The sequence below is a fragment of the Balaenoptera borealis genome, assembly GCF_965194805.1.
Source record: "Balaenoptera borealis genome assembly, contig: HAP1_SCAFFOLD_785, whole genome shotgun sequence".
Lineage (NCBI taxonomy): Eukaryota > Metazoa > Chordata > Mammalia > Artiodactyla > Balaenopteridae > Balaenoptera > Balaenoptera borealis.
In genome coordinates, this window is record NW_028123416.1 from 236974 (window position 1) to 256832 (window position 19859).

Consider the following 19859-nt stretch of genomic DNA (forward strand, 5'->3'; position numbering starts at 1 on the left):
AGGACAGAGGTTCCCTCAAGTCTGTGAGCCCAGGAGCCCCGATGGGATTCATTCCCAGTGCGGACATGGGCGGGGTCTACAGTGGTTCTGTGCTCCCCGTGGACCCCTTTGATGAAGCCATGGCAGCACTGGGCCCAGACATCTCCTGGCAGTGTCTCAAACTCTGACACAGCGGTTTTACAAAGGAACAAGAGAATGGAGCTGAGCCCCTGACGGCCACTCCTTTCTGGCTCTGAGTTGCTTCCAACAGGACCGCAGTCACCTGCACATAGTCTGCTGTGACCTACCTGCCCCCATTGGCCTTTCCTCTCCCTCCCTGTGACGATTCCCATGACATTTCCAGCCTCGACCCCTCTCGCAGGCCAGACGCCTCTGTCCAGTCACTGCACCCCCACCTCACCTTGGGGGCTAACAGGCCCCTCAGAGGACTGGGATCCTGCAGCTCCCCACACCCAGGAGCAGCCCCACCTTCCCAGGTTGCCGAGCCCAGGCACCGGGTGTAACTGAGCAGGACCCTACGGGGCCTTCCCAGGACAGACCCCTCCCTGACATCCTCTGCTGTAGCTCCCCTCTGAAGTACCTGGATAACAATATCTGATGCACGCTTCCTGAGTTGTTTTACAGATGCTGAAACCACCACCAAACGGAAGAAATTAACTACCTGATGATCTTGAACAGGTAGCCCCGGAACTTCTGGTGCCTAAGAATTTATAATGTTAACCGCCTGTTACCTCACCATCAACCAGAGAATTGTGCACCAGCTGATCGCATACCCTGCGACCCCCCTCCTTCACTTGGCCTTTAAAATTCCTTTGCTGAAATCCTTCAGGGAGTTTGGGGTTTTAGAGCACAGGCCACCTGGCCTCCTTGTATTGGCACTCTTACAATTAAAGCTGCACTTCCCTTCACCACACCCGGTGTCAGTAGACTGGCTTTACTGCACTCGGGCAAACGGCCCCAAGTTTCGTTCGGTAACACTGGGGTCTCCCAGGCTCCCACTCTCCTTGTGCCCCACTGACTGTCATCTGCTCCTCCAGAGTCTTGTTGCAGCAAAAATAGAAATGACGTTTTCCCTCCCCTGAGAACAAGGAAAACAAAGGGAACAGTGAATAGGCTAGAGAAGAAACATAACCTGGCCTGAAAGAGTTCATCACTCCTTGTTTTACTTTGTCACTAATTTGTAATAACTAGATGTGTACTTTACAAAGCTAATCTTACCCCCTGACACTACGTAATTTACCTCTGGCACCCATTACCCCTAACTCTGTGTGAGTTACATCCCCTGCCTCTCACTCCCTAACCTTATTATGTCCAGCACTTACATTCTATATGCCCCTCATAACAAATCACCCCCTATAGTCTTTGCATTTCAGAAACAAGGTCACCGGCCTATAAACCAGAGGCAAACGGACGCAATTACCAGACTGCTGGACCCCAATTACCGCGCGGCCTGATGCCAACTATGACTGTTTTGAAATAATGCAAAGGAAAGGAGGAATGCAAGACCTTCACTACTTCGATCCTCATCCTATACCCCGGACTGCGAGAGCCCCACGTATAAAATCTTCTCTGATTCTCAAGGAGGACAGGCCCAGTTCTTGAGGCGCTAGCCGGCTGTGTCTTCCCTGTTGTCTGGCAGAAGAATAAAGCCATCTCTCTCTTCCTCCAAAATCCCTGTCTCCGTATTTCTGTTCAGCCTCTTTGCACAGGGAAGCCGAGATTTCGACAACAGTCTGTGGCCAGTTCCCACACTAATTCCCCTCTACGCCCACAGCCCTGGCCCAAGCCCGATCTTGTGCCTGGTTCCTCCACCAGGCCCTGACAAAACTCCCTGCCCGCACGGTGCACCTCACATCCCACCCCAACGTGGTCTTTCTGAAGCATAAACGAGACTGTGACTCTCCTCCGCCTGTAATCCCCCAAATGTTTCCCCACTTCCGCTAGGGTATCTGCTGGGAGAGACATCTGCCAAGGCCCTGAGAGTCTCCGGCATCCCCACGAGGCTGCTGGCTCCTGGGTTCCCTGACAAGGAGCACCTCCGCAGGCCAGGCGACACGGCAGGAAACCCCAGAACCGCTCACCTCAGGAGGGGACTGGCACGGCCACGGCCTGATCAGAGAGAGCAGAGAAGGGCTCCCCAGCTGGGACACAGACTCTGCACGAGTGGCCTCTCCCTCAGCCACTACATCACCTTGTGTGACTTGAGGGAAGGAAGGACCGAGGCACACTTGGTTCCTAAGGAGGATGGGATGGCTCAGTCACATCCCCCCAAATTCACATGCTGAATCCCTAACCCCCAGGACCCCAGGATGTGGCTGTATTTGGAGATGGGATTTTTAAAGAGGCGATCAAGGTAAAAATGAGGTCACTAGGGTGGATCTTAATCCAATAGGATTGGTGTCCTACAAGAAGAGATTAGGACACAGATAGGCACAGGGGGAGACCACATGAGGACCTGGGGAGAAGATGGCTGTCTAAGTACCAAGTAGAGAGGCCTCAGGAGAAGCCAGCCTGCACACACCTTGATCTCAGACAGCATCCAGGACTGGGAGATCGGTCTGTTATTCAAGCGGCCCAGTCTGTGGTATTTGTTACGGCGGTCCTGAGCAGACTCACACGCAGGGTAACTCAGGGCTCAGACTGGACAGAGCCCACTCTCCATCCCCCTGTACGGGAGTTACAGGATCCTCAGGAACTGAGGAGGGGGTCCCTGAGGAGAGGCACAAGATAGAAGGTGCTAGGCATTAACATGACTGCATTCATGTTAAACGTGCCTGAAGTCCATTCACACGAGATGGTCTTGTCCTGTATGTACATCGGCACCTTCGGTCTGAACTGCAGATCTTTAGCTTCACCACCTCCACTGAGAGCATTAGCTTCACCTACTGTGGACCATCTCCTATAGGATTTCCAGAACCACAAAGCATCGAACCTTCACAGGACCCAGAGTCTGTGCGCTAGCGTCCGGGCGACCCTCACAGCAGGGCCGCGCAGCTACCCATCAGGACCCATTTCCCTTTTTCCTGTTCACAGCTACCCTGCACCTCCCAGCCTTCCCACTCCTTACAGCTAGGGTGTAGTGTCTCGTGTTACCAAGGGGAAGGGGTGGAGGTGGTGAGGGCTTGGCCAGCCTGCATCCTAGGACGGAGGGCATGATGCCCACCTGGTCACCCCACCCTGCTGGTTGGAGCCCTCACCTGGAAGCAGGGAGGAGAAACAAGGGGGACAGAGCCTGGGACCTGACACCCACCTGCCCTGGACTGTCACAAGAAGGGGAAAGAGACAGCTTGAGCTTCAGCCCAGTTTTGGGAGACACTTTGTCCAGCAACAAACTTCTGCCTTAAAAGCCAAGGTGCTTTACAAACCCCTCCCCAGCTGTCACAGAAAGTCAGGCTTAATCTCATCACACTATTCTCAAACCCCAGCTCACGCTGAGACCACCTCTCAGGTGATGGTGCTTCAGAGCAGCCCCTTTACAAGATCCCTGGAGTTCAGCTCTCCCAGCCCTGCCTTCAGTTTAAGGGAGACGTTTCCTTGACAACCTTGACAAACCTGCTCGGTTTCCTTGACAACCAAGCTTCACAATCTCCCAAACTCTTCTCCTTCAAACATTCCTATTCTAGGCTTGATGAGCCTAAAGTGACTAGTGCTGTCATCATGTGCCAGAGAGTGACTCCTCCAAGCCCGTAGTTACTGGTTACATGATGCTATTGATGACGAAATCCCAAAAGAGCCAGCTTTGCAAGGTAACCACTTCTGGACTCGGCACTGGGTCCCTTTCCACGGACAGAGTGGAGTGGCCGTTTCCACGGACCCTGTGGTGGAAGAGTTCACCTAATGAAGCCAGGACTTCATCCCTTCCAGGTGATTCCAGGGCCCTCATTCTCCCCAGACCCTCACCCACAGGGCTGCTGTCTGTGCCAGTCTATACGGGACCTTGGTAATCTCCTAAAATGAGGGTTATTTTATACACAGGTAATGGGTTGAATGCTGGCCCCAAAAGATGTGCCCCCCGAGAACACGTGAACAGGACCATATCTGGGAAAAGGGTCTTTGTATATGTAGTTAAGGATCTCAAGGTGAGGTCATCTGGGGTTAGGGTGGCCCTCAATCCGATTGAGAGAGTCCTTATGAGAGACAACAGAGGAGAAACACAGACATAGAGGAGAAGCCACGTGAAGACAGAGGCAGAGACGGGAGGGATGCAGCCTCAAGCCTGGGGACGCCTGGAGCCCCCAGAAGCTGGAAAAGGCAGGAAGAACCCTATCCTGGAGCCTTTGGAGAGACTTCCGTCCTGCAACACCCTGATCTCAGATGTCTGGTCTCCAGGACTGGGGGAGGATGAATTCCTGTTGTTGTAAACCACCCAGCTTGTGGTCATTTGTTACAGAAGCCACAGAACAGTCACACAGACCCTGCTCTGTAGGATCCTGGAAGTGCGGGTCTCATTAAAGGCCAACAAAGGCTGGATCGCAGAGCCCTGAGAGTCAGCATTGGGCCCCAGAAATCCTAAAGCAGTGGCTGGACACCAGAACGTTGAGGGGTCAGTCGGAAGCCCATCCCTAAGGGTGCCGGCTGCACACGGCCTCCCCAGGTTTTTACGCCTGTACATGCGTAAAATAAGTATTTCCATCCTGATTCAGGACCTCTGATGTCACCGTTCACGTTGCTAATTAAGAACCCACTAGTTACACCGATGAAAACCCTATCAGGACACTTGCTCCAGTGGTAAACAATTCTGAAGTTGGTCACAGCTGGGGAACTGTCTCCCATGCAGCCAGCAGACCCCCCGCCAGGAGCGTCCTCATTGCAAAGCTGGGGGACCGTGAGGAAGCGTTTCTGAGTAAACGTGAGCTGAGCCCCAGGCCAGCTGCTGCTGAACTTTTCCCACCCTTCCCAGGTAAAACACCTGAATGTGTGCAAGGACTTGAAAGCCTAGAGGAAGGGGCTTGGAATCACACCAGTGACAACACGCAGGCCGACTTGGTGCCTGCAGGCCAGCCAGGATGGTCCTGGCCCCAGGCACTCTTCTGGAAGCTTTCCATTTCCCTGCCTGAGGTACCCCTCCTGTCCCAGCCCCCACTGCTTTTTTCCTTCCTCACCTCTGCCCGGGGAGAAATTCCAGCAGCAAGTATGGGTGACACATCCTCTTCTTTAGCAGGTGGCAGCCCGGCAACTCCTGCAGAAAGTCCAGCAGAGCCCCACTCACACCGGGCCACCCATAGAGCCGTGGGCCCTACTCCCTCCCACCAGCCCAACCCCGAGACTGCTGATGGGGCAGAGAATATGGCGTCAGGCACAGCTGCAGGGGCTTTTGCTGCCTGGAGGGGTGGTTATATTGACCTCAACCCAGGCACACCTGGGAAGGGCTGGCCGGCCGGGTCAGGCTGCCCAGGTCAGCCAATCCTCGCCCCTCAGGGGCTCAGAGTTGCAGAAAATGGGCCTTGCTGCACCGGCCAGATCCAAGGAACAGGTGTAGGGTCCCGAGAGTCAGGATAGACAAGGGGCAGCAGCCCTGGCTTGTTTTCTAATCATTTTATCTGGTCCATGAGTGGGAGACAATTTCAAGAAGACCCTCTGCTAATGAGAGGAACCCAGGAGTCAGGGAGAGGAGGGGTGGTGGGTGGAGACAGAGGCCTGGTGCCGGGCTGCAGTGGAAACCCCCGGAAGACCAGGTGGAGGGAGGCCGCACAGAGTGAAGCCCAGGGTCACAGACCTGTTGGAGCTGCTGTTTGTTAGTTCAAGCTCTGCTCTGAGGTGCTCTGTGTCAGCTCTGAGTGACAGGGGTGCTGGGGGTGCTCTGCAATGAGGGCTATGTGCACGGTTCCTGTGTGCCCAGCCCTGCCGGGGTACCTGTCCATGGGAGCTCCATATCCAGGGAGGGGCCTGCCCACGAGAGCCCCGTGGGCTGCTGGGAACCTGCTCAGGTGAGCTCCATATCCTGGGAGGGGCCTGACCACGAGAGTCCTGTGGGCTGCTGGGTACCTGCCCAGGTGAGCTCCATATCCTGGGAGGGGCCTGACTACGAGAGTCCCATGGGTTGCTGGGTACCTGCCCAGGTGAGCTCCATATCCTGGGAGGGGCCTGCCCACGAGAGCCCCGTGGGCTGCTGGGTACCTGCCCAGGTGAGCTCCATATCCTGGGAGGGGCCTGCCCACGAGAGCGCCATGGGCTGCTGGGTACCTGCCCAGGTGAGCTCCATATTCTGGGAGGGGCCTGACTACGAGAGCCCCGTGGGCTGCTGGGTACCTGCTCAGGTGAACTCCATATCCTGGGAGGGGCCTGACCACGAGAGCCCCGTGGGCTGCTGGGTACCTGCTCAGGTGAGCTCCATATCCTGGGAGGGGCCTGACTACGAGAGCCCCATGGGCTGCTGGGTACCTGCTCAGGTGAGCTCCATATCCTGGGAGGGGCCTGACTACGAGAGCCCCGTGGGCTGCTGGGTACCTGCCCAGGTGAGCTCCATATCCTGGGAGGGGCCTGACTACGAGAGCCCCGGGGGCTGCCGGGTGCCTGCCCAGGTGAGTGCCATATCCTGGGAGGGGCCTGACCACGAGAGCGCCATGGGCTGCTGGGTACCGGCTCAAGTGAGCTCCATGTCCTGGGAGGGGCCTGACTACGAGAGCCCCGTGGGCTGCTGGGTACCTGCTCAGGTGAGCTCCACATCCTGGGAGGGGCCTGACCACGAGAGTCCTGTGGGCTGCTGGGTACCTGTCCAGGTGAGCTCCATATCCTGGGAGGGGCCTGACTACGAGAGTCCTGTGGGCTGCTGGGTACCTGCCCAGGTGAGCTCCATATCCTGGGAGGGGCCTGACTACGAGAGCCCCGTGGGCTGCTGGGTACCTGCCCAGGTGAGCTCCATATCCTGGGAGGGGCCTGCCCACGAGAGCCCCGGGTGCTGGGAGGGGGGCGTGTGTATGAGCGTCCTCTCTGTGCAGCCGGCACAGAGTTGCTTAGCAACTTCCCTGTGGGTGGTGTTGGGATGAAATAAGAAGCAGAAGATGTTGCAGGCCCCATGAACCCCTGTCCATCCAGAGTGATGAGGTCAGTAGGTGGGTGCTGGCCACTGTGCTGCATGAGGGAGGCCCCACGGTACCCCCTGTGTCTTCTGCCTTACACCATGGAGGTCTCCCCAGGACAGAGCAGACAGCCTGCCTGGGGCAGGTGGGAGCTCCTGGTGACCCTGCAGGGGACATGAGAGGGACGGACCAGGCAGGAGTGGGTGGGAGCCCAGGCAGAGCCATGGGGCTCGGGGCCAAGGGGGCTTTTCTGGGTCTGAGCTGGGGGGACGTGCAGGTGGTGAGTGTGATCCAGGAAAGCTGCCGTGGTGACGTGAGGCTGAACCTGCTTCAGAGTGACAAGCTTTCCGGGTGATCCCAGAACAGGATAGTGAGACGGATCCTGTTAGAAGAAGGTAAGTGAATCCCCTCAAGAGGAGGCTTTGTGAGCTGGTCCCGGGAGGGGGGCGAAGGGAACAGGTGTGGAAGCTGTGGGGAGTGGGAAGTCCCCCTGGGCGGGCGGCGGGTGCAGACCCCACTCCGTGGTCCCACAGCTTGCTTCCGGCTGGATTACTTGGCCTCTCGGAGCCTCAGCTTCCTGGTCTGCTCGTGGGGTGAGGGTAGCATGGATTGACTAGTAATTTTCTCAGAACAGGGTAGAAAGGGGTCTAGTGGAAATTCTACGGAACACCATCAGTATGGGAATCGCAGGTCCTGTTTCCCGCAGGTCTGTTTTCAGGATCAGGAGAGCAAATCCGAGCAGACTTGCAGCAAAGCCTGGGGATGGGCTCCGTTTGGTGGGTCCCCCGGTTTCCTGAATCTCGGAAGGAGCAGCTCCAGTGGGCAGTGGCAGTTTCATCCCACACCTGGAAACATCCAAACCTCAAGGACCAGCAGCCCCCGAGCCCTGTGTCTCGGCCCCCAGGAGGCAGACGGGATACGCCGGCCTCCTCCTCGGCCCTCTTCCTGCCCAGAACATTCGAGGTCCAGGCCGTCATTAGGGAGAAGCAGGGATGGGGGTGTCCCATGTGGGAAGAGAACACGGAGCAGCTTGTGTACGTGGACGTCCACACCAGGAATGTGGGTCGGTGTGACGTGGGCACCGGGAGGGGCAGACGGTGAGCTGAGGAAGCAGGGCGGGGCCGGGGGTCCCGAGGAGGGGGTGTGTGAGCTTTGCCTGTGCCAGGCCTCAGCCTCCACGGGGCTTCCCTCCCCTGGTCACTGGGGAGAAGGAGCCGAGCAGCGTTGGTGGGGTGACCACTCGCGTCCCCAGGCCCTGCCAGCATCAGACCTTCAGGCTCGGGGTCGGGGAGCCTGAGGAGCGCAGGCCCAGCCGTGCCCGCCAGGGAGGCCTGGAGGGGTCGGGCGGGAAGCACTGGTGTGGTCATCCCCTGTGCGGAAGCTTCCGAGCCAGTGTCCAGTGGGAGCTCTCACCTTGCACGTGGGTTTCACGTCCACAGCTCAGATCACCTTCTAGCCGCTTTGTTTGTTTTCTACACACAAAGTCCTAATATCTCCTATGTCCCCTGCCCGTGAAAAGGCACGTCTGATCTGGCCCCGGGTGCTGCCTCTGGTCCCTCCTGACTGGACGCCCAGCAGCCAGTGTCACCGCGTCATGACTGTCAGGGGGTGTCAGGCGTGGGGGGACGAGAGCACACGGTCCAGGCCCACGAGGGGCCGTGCCGTCCACGGAGCCGGTGCTGTGGCTCTAGGTGTCCCCTCCCCCCACCCCCGGGCAGAGACCACCATCCCCTTACAGCCTGTTACTAAGTGAAGTCACATGGACCCTGCTCAGGCCCTCGCCTGGCGAGGCGCTCTGCCTCAGCGGGGAACGTTTCCTTTTTCCATGTGGGTTCAAGTAGGCAAATAACAAAACCAAAGCTGAGACCACCACAGCACAGGCTCTGTTCAGTGACCAAAGAATGGAGAAGCGGGAATGAAGTTCACAGATCAACTTCTCGCCCACCTGGAGAGAGTGGTTTAATTTTAAAGAGTAAAGACAAAGGGAGGAGGAGTGCAGCTAATGATGGGGATGAAGAGGCCTTCCGGGGAAGGGGCAGGGCTTTTCCCAAGCGAGTGGGGTACCACCTCCTTTCACCCATCTTTGGTCCTTCATGTCCAGTCATGGCCACTGGTAGGTGTGCCACTTAATATGCTGATATAGTAAATTCAACCTGTGATGAGACTCAGGGTCTGTTGGAGGTCACATTCGTTGCCATCTTGGTCCCAGCTGGTTCCATCTGTTTGCTTGTTTGTAGCTTCCTTTCTTATCTCTGGACACCTTAACTTAAATACTTAGGTGAACTCCTGCTGAAGTTGGGGAGTGGAGGACAGCCCTGTGAAAGGTGGGTCCACGGGTTCTGAGCAGGGCCTGGAGCGGCTCTGACAACAAGAGGAGGAGGCTGAGACGGGCGGTCAGTCTGACGCCCGCACTGGGGCCTGTGATCAGCATGCGGAGGTGGTCAGCTGGGGCACGTGTCAGGGAAGGTTCTCGGTGTTTACACAGAAGATGTGAACGTGGACCCAGTTGCAGAGCTGCCTGCAGACGCTGCTACAGAACCCCCTGATTCTTTCCTGAGAAAACTGGTGGGGGGCTATTCAGGCAACAGGGCAAACAGCTTACTCTGGACGTTCTTGTGGGGAAGTGGGGACTTAGCAACAGGGGCTCAGCCCGCATAACCCCAGAAGCCCTCCCAGAACAGCCCCAGAACCGCTTCTGGAATGGCAAGGAGAAGTGGGTCTTCCACCTACTAGACGTGGAGGAAAGGACTGGGGTCTGCAGGGCCACCCTCACCTTCAGGGACTGGCTGGGAGGCTCACAGGACCCAGCACATGCTTGTGGCTTGTGTGCTCACAGCTGAGATGGGTCACAGCACGCAGTAGGGATGCACGGGAGGGAGGGCCCCTGCTCCGGTCACCTCATGACCCTTCATGCCCTCTCCTTCCCTCGAGGGTCTCTAGGGTGTCTCTTCCCCCAGCGACGAAGGGCAGAACCATGACAGTTACCCCCACCCCCGTCCCCCCAGGGAGGCTCATTAGAGACTTGGCACCTGGTTGGGGGCTGGTCACGTGGTGTTGTCTGCCCTCACCCTCCAAAATGCCAGTGCCCAGAAGGGGAGCCAGGGCTCAGCATGAACCACATGGTTTGTGCAAACAGCACAGGCGCAGGGGGCTGCCCCTAACGGGAGGCAGGAGGGTTTAGATCAGGGCAGGGAGCTGCTCACCAGCTGCATTAGCTTCCCGGGGCAGCTGTGACAAACGACCACAAACCGAGGCTCAGAGCAACAGAAACCTGTCCTCTCTCAGTCCTGGAGACCAGACGTCTGAGGTCAAGGTGTCCCAGGGCCGCGGTCCCTCCGGAGGCTCCAGGGGAGGGTCCTGCCTGCCTCTTCCAGCTTCTGGGGGCTCCAGGCATACCTGGGCTTGTGGCCGCATCCCTCCCATCTCTACCTCCGTCTTCACATAGTGTCTCCTGTGTGTCTGTGTCTCTCCTCGTCTCTTAGAAGGACACTGTCACTGATTTAGGGCCACCCTGATCCAGGATGATCTCATCTTCAGATCCGTAACTAATTATACCTGCAAAGACCCTACTTCCAAATAATGTTCCATTCTCAGATTCTGGGGGGCATGACATGGACATAACTCTTGGGGGGACCCCCACCCATTCAACCCACTGTAGTACCCAGTTCCCAGATGCCAGACGACCTTCCTCAGGACAGCATCAGGCTGGTGATGTTCTGTCTTTCTGCAGAGTTGCCTCTTGTTTCTCGTGGTAACAGTGAGGTTGGGTGGGGAGCGCTTCTGGCTGACCTCCCAGTCATTCCAGGGACCACACTGACGTGTCCTTCCCGGGAGAGTGTGAGCACGGCCAGGGCTCCCTGTGAACACTCCACACTGACCGCTCGGTGGTCAGACACCTGCATGGGCTGGACCGGTCCCCGGACCTCTGCACCTTCTACCACATCAACAGCCTGGTGGACTCTGTGTGGGCCTGTGACCAGGAGGTGGGGACCGGCAGGATGGGTGGGAGCCCTCCTGCCTGCCATGTGGCCTCCAGCCCACCACAGACCCTCTGGTCCTGCCATGGACACCCCCATCGCATTAACCCCCAAGAGGGCTTCTGGGAGGGGTGAGAATTTGGCCATGAAGCAGACAGGGCAGGCCCTAACTGCAGCAGGTGAAGGCAAGGACTGGGGGTGCTTGGCTATTTGTCCCCCAAAGACCCCGAATGTGGGCTCTCACTTGATGGGTCCACCTCCACCTCAGCTCACCTGGGGGGTTGCTGCAGGGAGAGCGTGTCCTTGGGTGATTTTCCAACTCTTCCCACACCCAGCTTCACCCCCTGGGCCCCCCTGGCCCCATTAATAGTCTTTAAATAGTGTCTCTCACCCAACAGGCCTGCGTGGGAGATTTTAATATTGTGTGGGAGTCCAGTGACCAGCGCCCATGTGTCCTGGGTGTCTCGGGAGGGGACGGAGTCTCGCTCTCACATTCCTGCCCCAGTGCACCTGGGGTTGGGGGCAGCAGACCCAGGCTTTGTTCTGGCAGAAGCTCCCTTTCTGTGAACAAGTCTTCCCCCACTCCCGTTATCCTCCCTGGAGGCTCAGGAGGCCACAGCATCGGGGCACCTCCAGCACCAGGACTCCACCCTAGGGAATTTCTCAAGAGCAGGGACCAGGCCTGGAGGCGGAGGGGAGGAGGGAGCCGGCCTCTTCAGGATCCCCGGGGCTAGGATGCCTCCTACGCAGGAGGGCCTTGGACTCAGCTTAACTACCACCCAGGGTCTCCTACCCCTCCCCTGGTAGAGGGGCCCTTCAGATTCCAGGGCCCCAAGATCCTCCCCACCGACTTCTGACCCCACCTGCAGAGTCGGGGACCCAGAGACCCCCTCCCCGGCTTCTTTTTTCTTGGAGGCTCCCAGAATTCCCTGAAGCTGTTATACCCAGGGTTTATTATGGTGAAGGATGCAAGTTAAAATCAGCGAGGACAGAGGGGATGAGCAGGGTCCAGCCTCCTCGGCTGTGGCAGCCCAGGGAAGCCCACCTGAGTCCTGAAGTGCAGGGTTTATTGGGGTCTGTCACGTCAATGTGGGGACCACCATGTGCCTGACCTTGGCCTCCAGCCCCCGGGGGCGACTCAGGAAGCCCCACCGTGTATCACGCCGTGAGCACAGGCCAGCCTGGAGCGAGGCCCACGGAGCACGGACACTCCCGTCAGACTCAAGGTGACCTCTGGAGCCAGGACAGTGGCCCGGCCTCTCTGTGGGCAGGTGAACCCACACTGCACAGGCCCTGGTGCAGTGCCCATTCCGTGTGGTCAGCATGGGTGCACGCGGGTCAGCCAGTGTGTGTGTGTCCCAGCCTGTGACCGCTGACCACACTGTCCTGCTCTGCTCCCAAGAGCGAGGCCAATGGAGGGACAATGTGGGTGGGAACAAAGCCGGGTCATGGTCCGGCTAGGTGAGAAAGGGTCCAAGGAATGAGAACCCGGCTGCCCTTGCCTGGTGAGCCGAGAGCTGACGTCCATCCTGTGGTCAGCCCCTCTCCCCACGTCCCGAGGTAGAGCTGCCTTTCCTGCCCCCTGGGGCAGGGTCATGCCTGTGTATACAGCAGGACGCACAGCAGTGCATGCAGCAGGCCTGATGCCTGCCCTTGGCATGTACTTGGGGGCTTGGTGAGGGTGGAACATCCTGACAGGACATGGGCCGACCCCGCGGAGGATGTAGGGGTGAAGCGCTGGGAGCATCTGGAGGGGATCCTCACCTGTCTGCACAGGTGGACTGAGGCCACAGACCAAGGGTGGGCAGCCGGGGAGCCCAGTCCTGGGTCATCCCCGAGGCTGGACGAGGGCTGTGGAGCTGGGGGTGATGGCGGTGGGGAGGAGGGGCTGATCACAGGACTGTGGAGAGGGACCATCTGAGGCAGCGGGGAAGGTGAAGACTGTGCCTGATGGGAGGACGGAGAGACCAGCAGGCGGCGCTGTAGGCGCGGGTAGCAGGGCTGCTCCCTGCAGGGCGGCGCCAGAGCCCCGCACCGCTGGAAACCTCGCAGTGTCCGGACAGAACCCCAGAGGATGGGGGCCCGGATGGGCGGGAAGAGTTTGGAAAAGTCACCTTATCTCCACATGTCCTGGGGGAGGGGTCCCCGCTCCAGCCTCTTTCCTTAGAATCTCCCCACCTGGGGAAGTCAGCACACTCAACAGCCGGTCGTGCACGGCTTGGAATTTGTCCAGAGGATGAAGGGGAAGCGGGGAAAGAATGAGAAACAAGCTCTACGTGCTTGGACAGCACATGCCACTCTAATTTCCAATCAGGAAGAGGAATTTCCCAAAGGCTCAGGCTGCCCCTGTAACAACCAGAATGGGGCTTAAAGCAATCCTGCCACTCTGTGGCCAGTTCCAGAAACAAGTTGAAGACAGGTGTTCAGGGGGACTGCAATCCACAACGCCTGCAGGGTTGTGAATGACAACTATGGTGGGAAAATGTCTTGGGGTAAGTAATTGAAAAGGACTTGGAAACAAGGCAAAATTGCAGGAACCGGATTGCAAGAGGTAGATTGGACTCGCCGTTAAAGCACATGAAAGCTGCTCAACATTGCCTACAATTCAGTTTGCCAAAAAGGGCGTACAGGTGAAATCCATACGCCCTTGTGCCAACCAAACATGCGGGAAATACAAATCAACACTACAAAGATGTATCACTTTGCCCCAGTCAGAATGGCCATCCTCACAAAGTGTAAAAACAAGAAATGGAGGAGATGATGTGGAGAAAATGGAACCCTGCTACGCTGATGGTGGGAATGTCAATTGCTAACAGCCACACTGGAGAAGGGTATGATGTTTCCTAAAAATTCTAAAAAATAGAGCTATAGTGACTTCCCTGGTGGCGCAGTGGTTAAGAATCCAACTGCCAATGCAGAGGACACGGGTTCGAGCCCTGGTCCGGAAAGATAACACATGCCGTGGAGCAGCTAAGCCCATGCGCCACAACTACTGAGCCTGTGCTCTAGAGCCCATGAGCCACAACTACTGAAGCCCGACACCTAGGGCCCGTGCTCTGCAAGAAGAGAAGCCACTGCAATGAGAAGCCCATGCACTTCAACAAAGAGTAGCCCCAACTTGCTGCAACTAGAGAAAGCCCACGAGCAATAACAAAGACCCAACGCAGGCAAAAAACATTAATTAAAAAAGACAGAGCTACAGAGCATACGGCACTTCCACTCCTGGGTGTATATCTCGGGATAACCATAAATCCATAGGACACAGGCACTTCAACTATTAATGCAGCCCTTTTGCAGGAGCCTCGACTTGGAAACAATATAAAAGTCCTTGGAAGGAAAAAATGGATAAAGAAGATATGTACAATGGAATATTACTCAGCCATGAAATCAATGAAATAAGGCCAGTTGCAGCAACTCAGGTGGACTCAGGTACGATCATTCTAAGTGACATAAGTCAGACACAAAAAGACACTTAGCATAAGATATCACTTACAGGTGGAATCTAAAAATGGCTACACATGAACTAAGTTACAAAACAAACAGAGTCACACATTTAGAAAACAAACTTATGGCTGCTAAAGGGGAAAGGTGGGGTGGGGTGAGGCATAAACCAGAGGGTTGAAATTAACACAGATACTGTTCCAAAGACCAAATAAGCAATCGACAAGACCTACTCTGTAGCTCAAAGAACTGGACTCAGCACACTCTAGTCACCGGCAAAGAATATATACGACCAGTAAGAATCTGAAAAAGAATTTATGGATGTCTCTCTGTAAGTGAATCGAGTGGATGTGCAGCAGCAAGAAAGACAGCACTGAAAAGCAGCTGCACCCCATTATAAACATAAACTACAAAAGCAACACACAGGGAGAAACTGTTACAAAATGCGTTCAGGGGCTGTCATGAAACCTGCATTGGCCCCATCTAGATCCGCAGCTGGACGGGACAAGAGCAGAGGTCTCAATCTCTGTCTTGAGGTTTACAGTCAAATGCTAGCTCAGTCACTTTACCTCTGTTCATACACTGCTGATTATTTTCAACAAATCACAAAGATATCGGCATTTTATATTTACTGTTCGGTGCTTGAGCTGGAGTAGCAGGCAGCACCTTGAGTATATTAATCCTGGCTGAGCTATGCTGACCTGGAGCGCTACTTGGAGATGCCCAAATCTGTAAGGTAGTCATAACAGTCCCTGCACTTGTAATAATTTTCTTTATAGTTGTACCCACTATGATTGCAGGGTTTGAAAACTGACTTGGGCCACTAATAACTGGGGCACCTGAGGTAACATTTCCCCAAATAAATCATATAAACTTTTGACTACTTCCCCCATCATTCTTACTCCTACTCATATCACCAATAGTAGAAGCTGGTTCTGGTACAAGTGGAACCGTATATTCAGCTCTAGCCTGCAATCTGGCCCATGCAGGAGCCTCTGTCGACCTAACCGTTTTCTCCTTACATTTAGCAGGTGTCTCTTCAGTTCTTCGTGCTATTTCTTGTATTACTATAGTCTTTAATCCAAAACCAGCAGTCATATCCCAATACCAAACACCATTATTTGTTTAATCTTCCCCAACTATAGCCATATTACTATAATTACCAATCTCAGCCCGAGCAGCCAGAATTGCCATACTGTTAAGAGATAGAAATCTAAACACTACTTTCTTTGACCCTGCAGGAGGAGACCGAATCCTATACCAACACCTGTTTTGATTCTTTGGTCACCCTGAAGTCTGTATTCATGGCCTACCAGGGTTTGTTATAATCTCACATATCATTACATACTATTTAGGACAAAAACTGCCTTTCAGCTATTTGGGAATAGTTTGAGTCATGTCCACTGGCTTTTTAGGAGTTCTCTTGTGGGCCCATCATAGGTTTACCATAGGGATAGCTGTCGACTCAGGAGCATACTTTGCTTCAGCTACCGTAATTACTTCTATCCCTACAGGAGTAAAAGTATCTAGCTGATTAGCGACTCTTTTTTAATTTTTTTTTTTTTTTTGGTTGCGTTGGGTCTTCATTGCTGCGCGCCAGCTTTCTCTGGTTGTGGTGAGCAGGAGCTACCTTCGTCGTGGTGTGCGGGCTGCTCATTGAGGTGGCTTCTCTTGCTGCAGAACACGGCCTCTAGGTGCGTGGGCTTCAGTAGTTGTGGCTCGCGGGCTCTAGAGGGCAGGCTCAGTAGTTGTGGCGCACGGGCTCTAGAGGGCAGGCTCAGTAGTTGTGGCGCACGGGCTTTTTGCTCCGTGGCATGTGGGATCTTCCCAGACGAGGGCTCGAACCCGTATCCCCTGTATTGGCAGGCGAATTCTTTTTTTTTTTTCCTCCCCTCACCTTGTCTTAAGATGAGGAATGTCTGAATTTTAGACATTTATTGAAAATTTGTACATTTCATATAAATGGACTAGACTCCTTAAGCTGGTACAATGTTTCCACAGACTGTCTACTATATAGAGGTCTGGCAGCCTCTGGAGTGCCTGCAGCCTGACCAAATTCTCTGCTATTGCCCACGAGGGATTAAGAAATGGCACATGGAAAATGGTGGGCAGACTCACAAACACTTGTTTGGGCTGTTGCTTTCCTCTTCATCTTTTATTCCCATCAGTCCTAGGCCAGAGAGCGATCCATGAGTGCTCTCAGTTCCTGGCAGCAGGATGAGGCAGAGGGTGCCTGGGCACAGGCTGTGGTAGAGCTTTCCTATCTTCCTGCCCCAGCGCCAGGCTGCTATCTTTGGGTGGTCCACCTTCACCATCTGCAAGGTCTCCTGCTCCGAGGGGGGAGGTATGACACAAAGCCCTGGGGGCCTTGATTCAGGAGGTAAGCCCCTGAGCCATGAATGGAGGTGCCTGGGGGTTAGGGCATGCCTGCCTTTCAGCTTCCAGTTCTTGCCTGTGAGAATGCCAAGGGCCCTCTGGGCACTGCCAAAAGTTTTGAATCTCAAGAAACAGTATTTTTTCTGCTTTCCATTTTTAAGATCTTTAGGCAAGATCACAGCTTCCAGGCCCAGGAAGAGGCTGGACTGTTGCAACAGGTGTTCCTTGAAGGTTTCACTCACTCCAGACAGGTATATAGTAGCTTGGTTCTCAGAATCTTGTTCCAGCTCATTCACAAGGATGTCACAATCAAGGGTGAGCTCTGTCACAGGCCTCTGCACCTTGATGCAGGTACCTTCTACCAGGATGCAGGTACCTTCTTGATGCAGGTACCTTCTACCAGGATGCCATCCAAAGACTCTATGGCCAGCTGGGCACCTTCCAGGATTTCGTATTGTATACAGAGATGTGGCTGATGGGTTTCAAGAATAAGAGTCACTGACCGGACTGGACCAAAACTCTTAAACAGCCTCTTCAGAGCTCTAAGGTTTCAATTTTTGCTAAATGGCCCAGCATAGACAGTTGACATCTCCATCCACTTGATCCTCATTCTTTTGCTCATCTCCTCAGTGAGGTTGGGTGGAAAGGGTTCAAAAGAGAACTGCACGATGCTGAAGGTAAACAGGGGGATTTCCACTCTAGCCTGCTCAAGAACCTCTTTATTTGAAAGGCACTTAATAGTTTGACAGTTTTTGGAAGAAGAAAGTTCAGTAGCATCTGCCTCCCGAGTCAAGGAGCTTCTGGCCCATTGAGTCCCAGCATTCTAAAACATTTGTGTTTAGCTGCTGAACTACTTCTGCTGTATTTTTCGTCTCTAGGCCTGCTGCTTCTAGTTCTTGGTGACTAGCTAGTGCCTCCAGATTTAGTTCTGCAATCTTCTTTGGGCCATATTTGAGGAAATACCGAGCCAATTCAAGGGCTGTTCTAGCATCTTCTGTGGCATCATGACCAAACCTATCTGGACACTGTATACCCTTCCCCAAAATAACTTTGGCTAAGAACTTGAGCTTAAATCTTCTGCCCTGCTCTCTGACATAAAGCAATGATGTATCAATAACATACGGATGTATCATTTTCAGTGCTCTGAGATCTAAGTCTAAGGAGTGGCCCACTAACACAGCGTCGGGAGGAAGCAGTGCTTTTAACTGTCTCTGTACATCTTTGAGTGTGGTTGTCACTGGGTTAAGAATCTTCTTTGTGATTCCTGAGAAACTGGTGAGGTAGTCCACAATCTTGTTGTCAGGTTTAACAAGTTCATCCATAACACAGCGCCTCCTTCAGCAACCAATGAGATGCGTGTTAGTTCTCGCCCCTTGGATGTCAGGCACACTTCACAGTCAAGCCCAAAGAGAGGACTGTTGTCGGTTATAGAACCACAACATTTTGTAGGCACAAAGTTTTCGCAGTCAGGAAAACCTTGTAATGGAAAGGGATATGTTTTCATTTCCTCCTTTGTGAGAAGGCATCTGGTCAAGCTTACTTTCTTAGAGCCATACTTTTGAACGATGGGGTCATTCTGCAGGTTGATGCTGACTTTTGAGCTGGAAGAAGGTAAAGACCCTTCCATTTCTTTAGGCAGATCCCCAATTATTTGTTTCTTTTGCAGCCCAATGATATCAGCTAGGAAATCAGATGATGGGGGAGGCAAGCAGAACTTGTGTCTGAATGCCTTTCGGAGAAACCCAAACTCCAAATAGAACCTGTAAAAGTGTAGCTGACTCATTCCCTGCAGTATAAAAACCACCACGTTGTTCAGGTGGTTTTGGTGAAAAAGCTGGCACCCGCTAGGTTTAGGAACACGGAATTTGCCCAGAACTGCAGGCTTCAGCAATTCACATAGCTGACCATGAGTTATTTCACGGTTTCCAGCAAATAAAATGGTAGATAAGCGGGCTTTCTTGGCCTCGGGCTGCTGCCTCTCCTCAAGATCCCAACGGTCTCTCATCACCTCAGACGCCCCGACCAGCTTATTCGGGACTCGCCTCCTCTTCCTACCCTTCTTGGGGGTCCTCCTGGTCCTTTCCTTCTCTGGCTCCATGAGCAACCCCAGCAGCTGCCTCAGCCTTGGCCCGGCAGGCGAATTCTTAACCACTGCATCACCAGGGAAGTCCCTAGTTAACATCTGTTCACGGAGGTAATATTATGTGACCTCCCACTATATTATGAGTTTCAGGCTTTAGTTTTTCTTTTTATAGTAGGTGGTTTGACAGGAATCATCTTAGCCAACTCATCCCCGGACATTGTCCTCCAGGATACATACTATGTAGTAGCACACTTCCATGACCTAATGTCCATGGGAGCTGTCTTCACTATTATAGGAGGCTTCCTACACTGATTCCCACTATTCTCAGGTTATACAGTTAACTCAGCATGAGCAAAAACTCACTTCACAAGTATATCTGTAGTAGTAAATATGACTTCCTGCAGCACTTTCTCGGCCTCTCAGGGATGTCACTACGTTAGTCTGAGCACCCTGAGGCACACACAACATGAAATATTTTGTCTTCAGGCTCATTCAACTCAGTAGCAGCAGTAATGCTAATAATCTTCATACTTTGAAAAGCATTTGCGTCTAAACAAGAAGTCTTAACAGTGGAAACTGCTACTCCTAACCTAGAATGGTTACACGAATGTCCTTCACCATATCCTATGTTTCAAGATCCTACCTATGTAAATGTAAAATAAGGAAGGACTCAAGTCCTTTTCAACCAGTTTCAAGCCAACACCATAACAATTATGTCTTTCTCAATAAATGAGATAAAATTTAAAAGTGATGTAACTTTGTCACAGTTAAATCATAGGCTAAATTCCTGTCTATCAAAAGGCGTATCAATTTCTTCTAGGCTCTCAAGATGCAACATCACCGATTATGGAAGAACTTTTACATTTTCATCATCACACATTAATAGTTATTTTTAAAATAAGTTCTCTAGTCCTCTATATTATTTCACTAATATTGACAACTAAACTACCTCATATACATACA

General features: G+C 53.8%; 1 pseudogene across 1 annotated transcript; it reads right to left on the reverse strand.

The window, feature by feature from the left end:
• Nucleotides 1-16322: 16322 nt before the first annotated feature.
• Nucleotides 16323-18924, reverse strand: LOC309621648 (RNA exonuclease 5 pseudogene; annotated as a pseudogene). Its single transcript has one exon. The product of its transcript is annotated as an RNA exonuclease 5 pseudogene (transcript).
• Between the last annotated feature and the right edge of the window lie 935 nt (nt 18925-19859).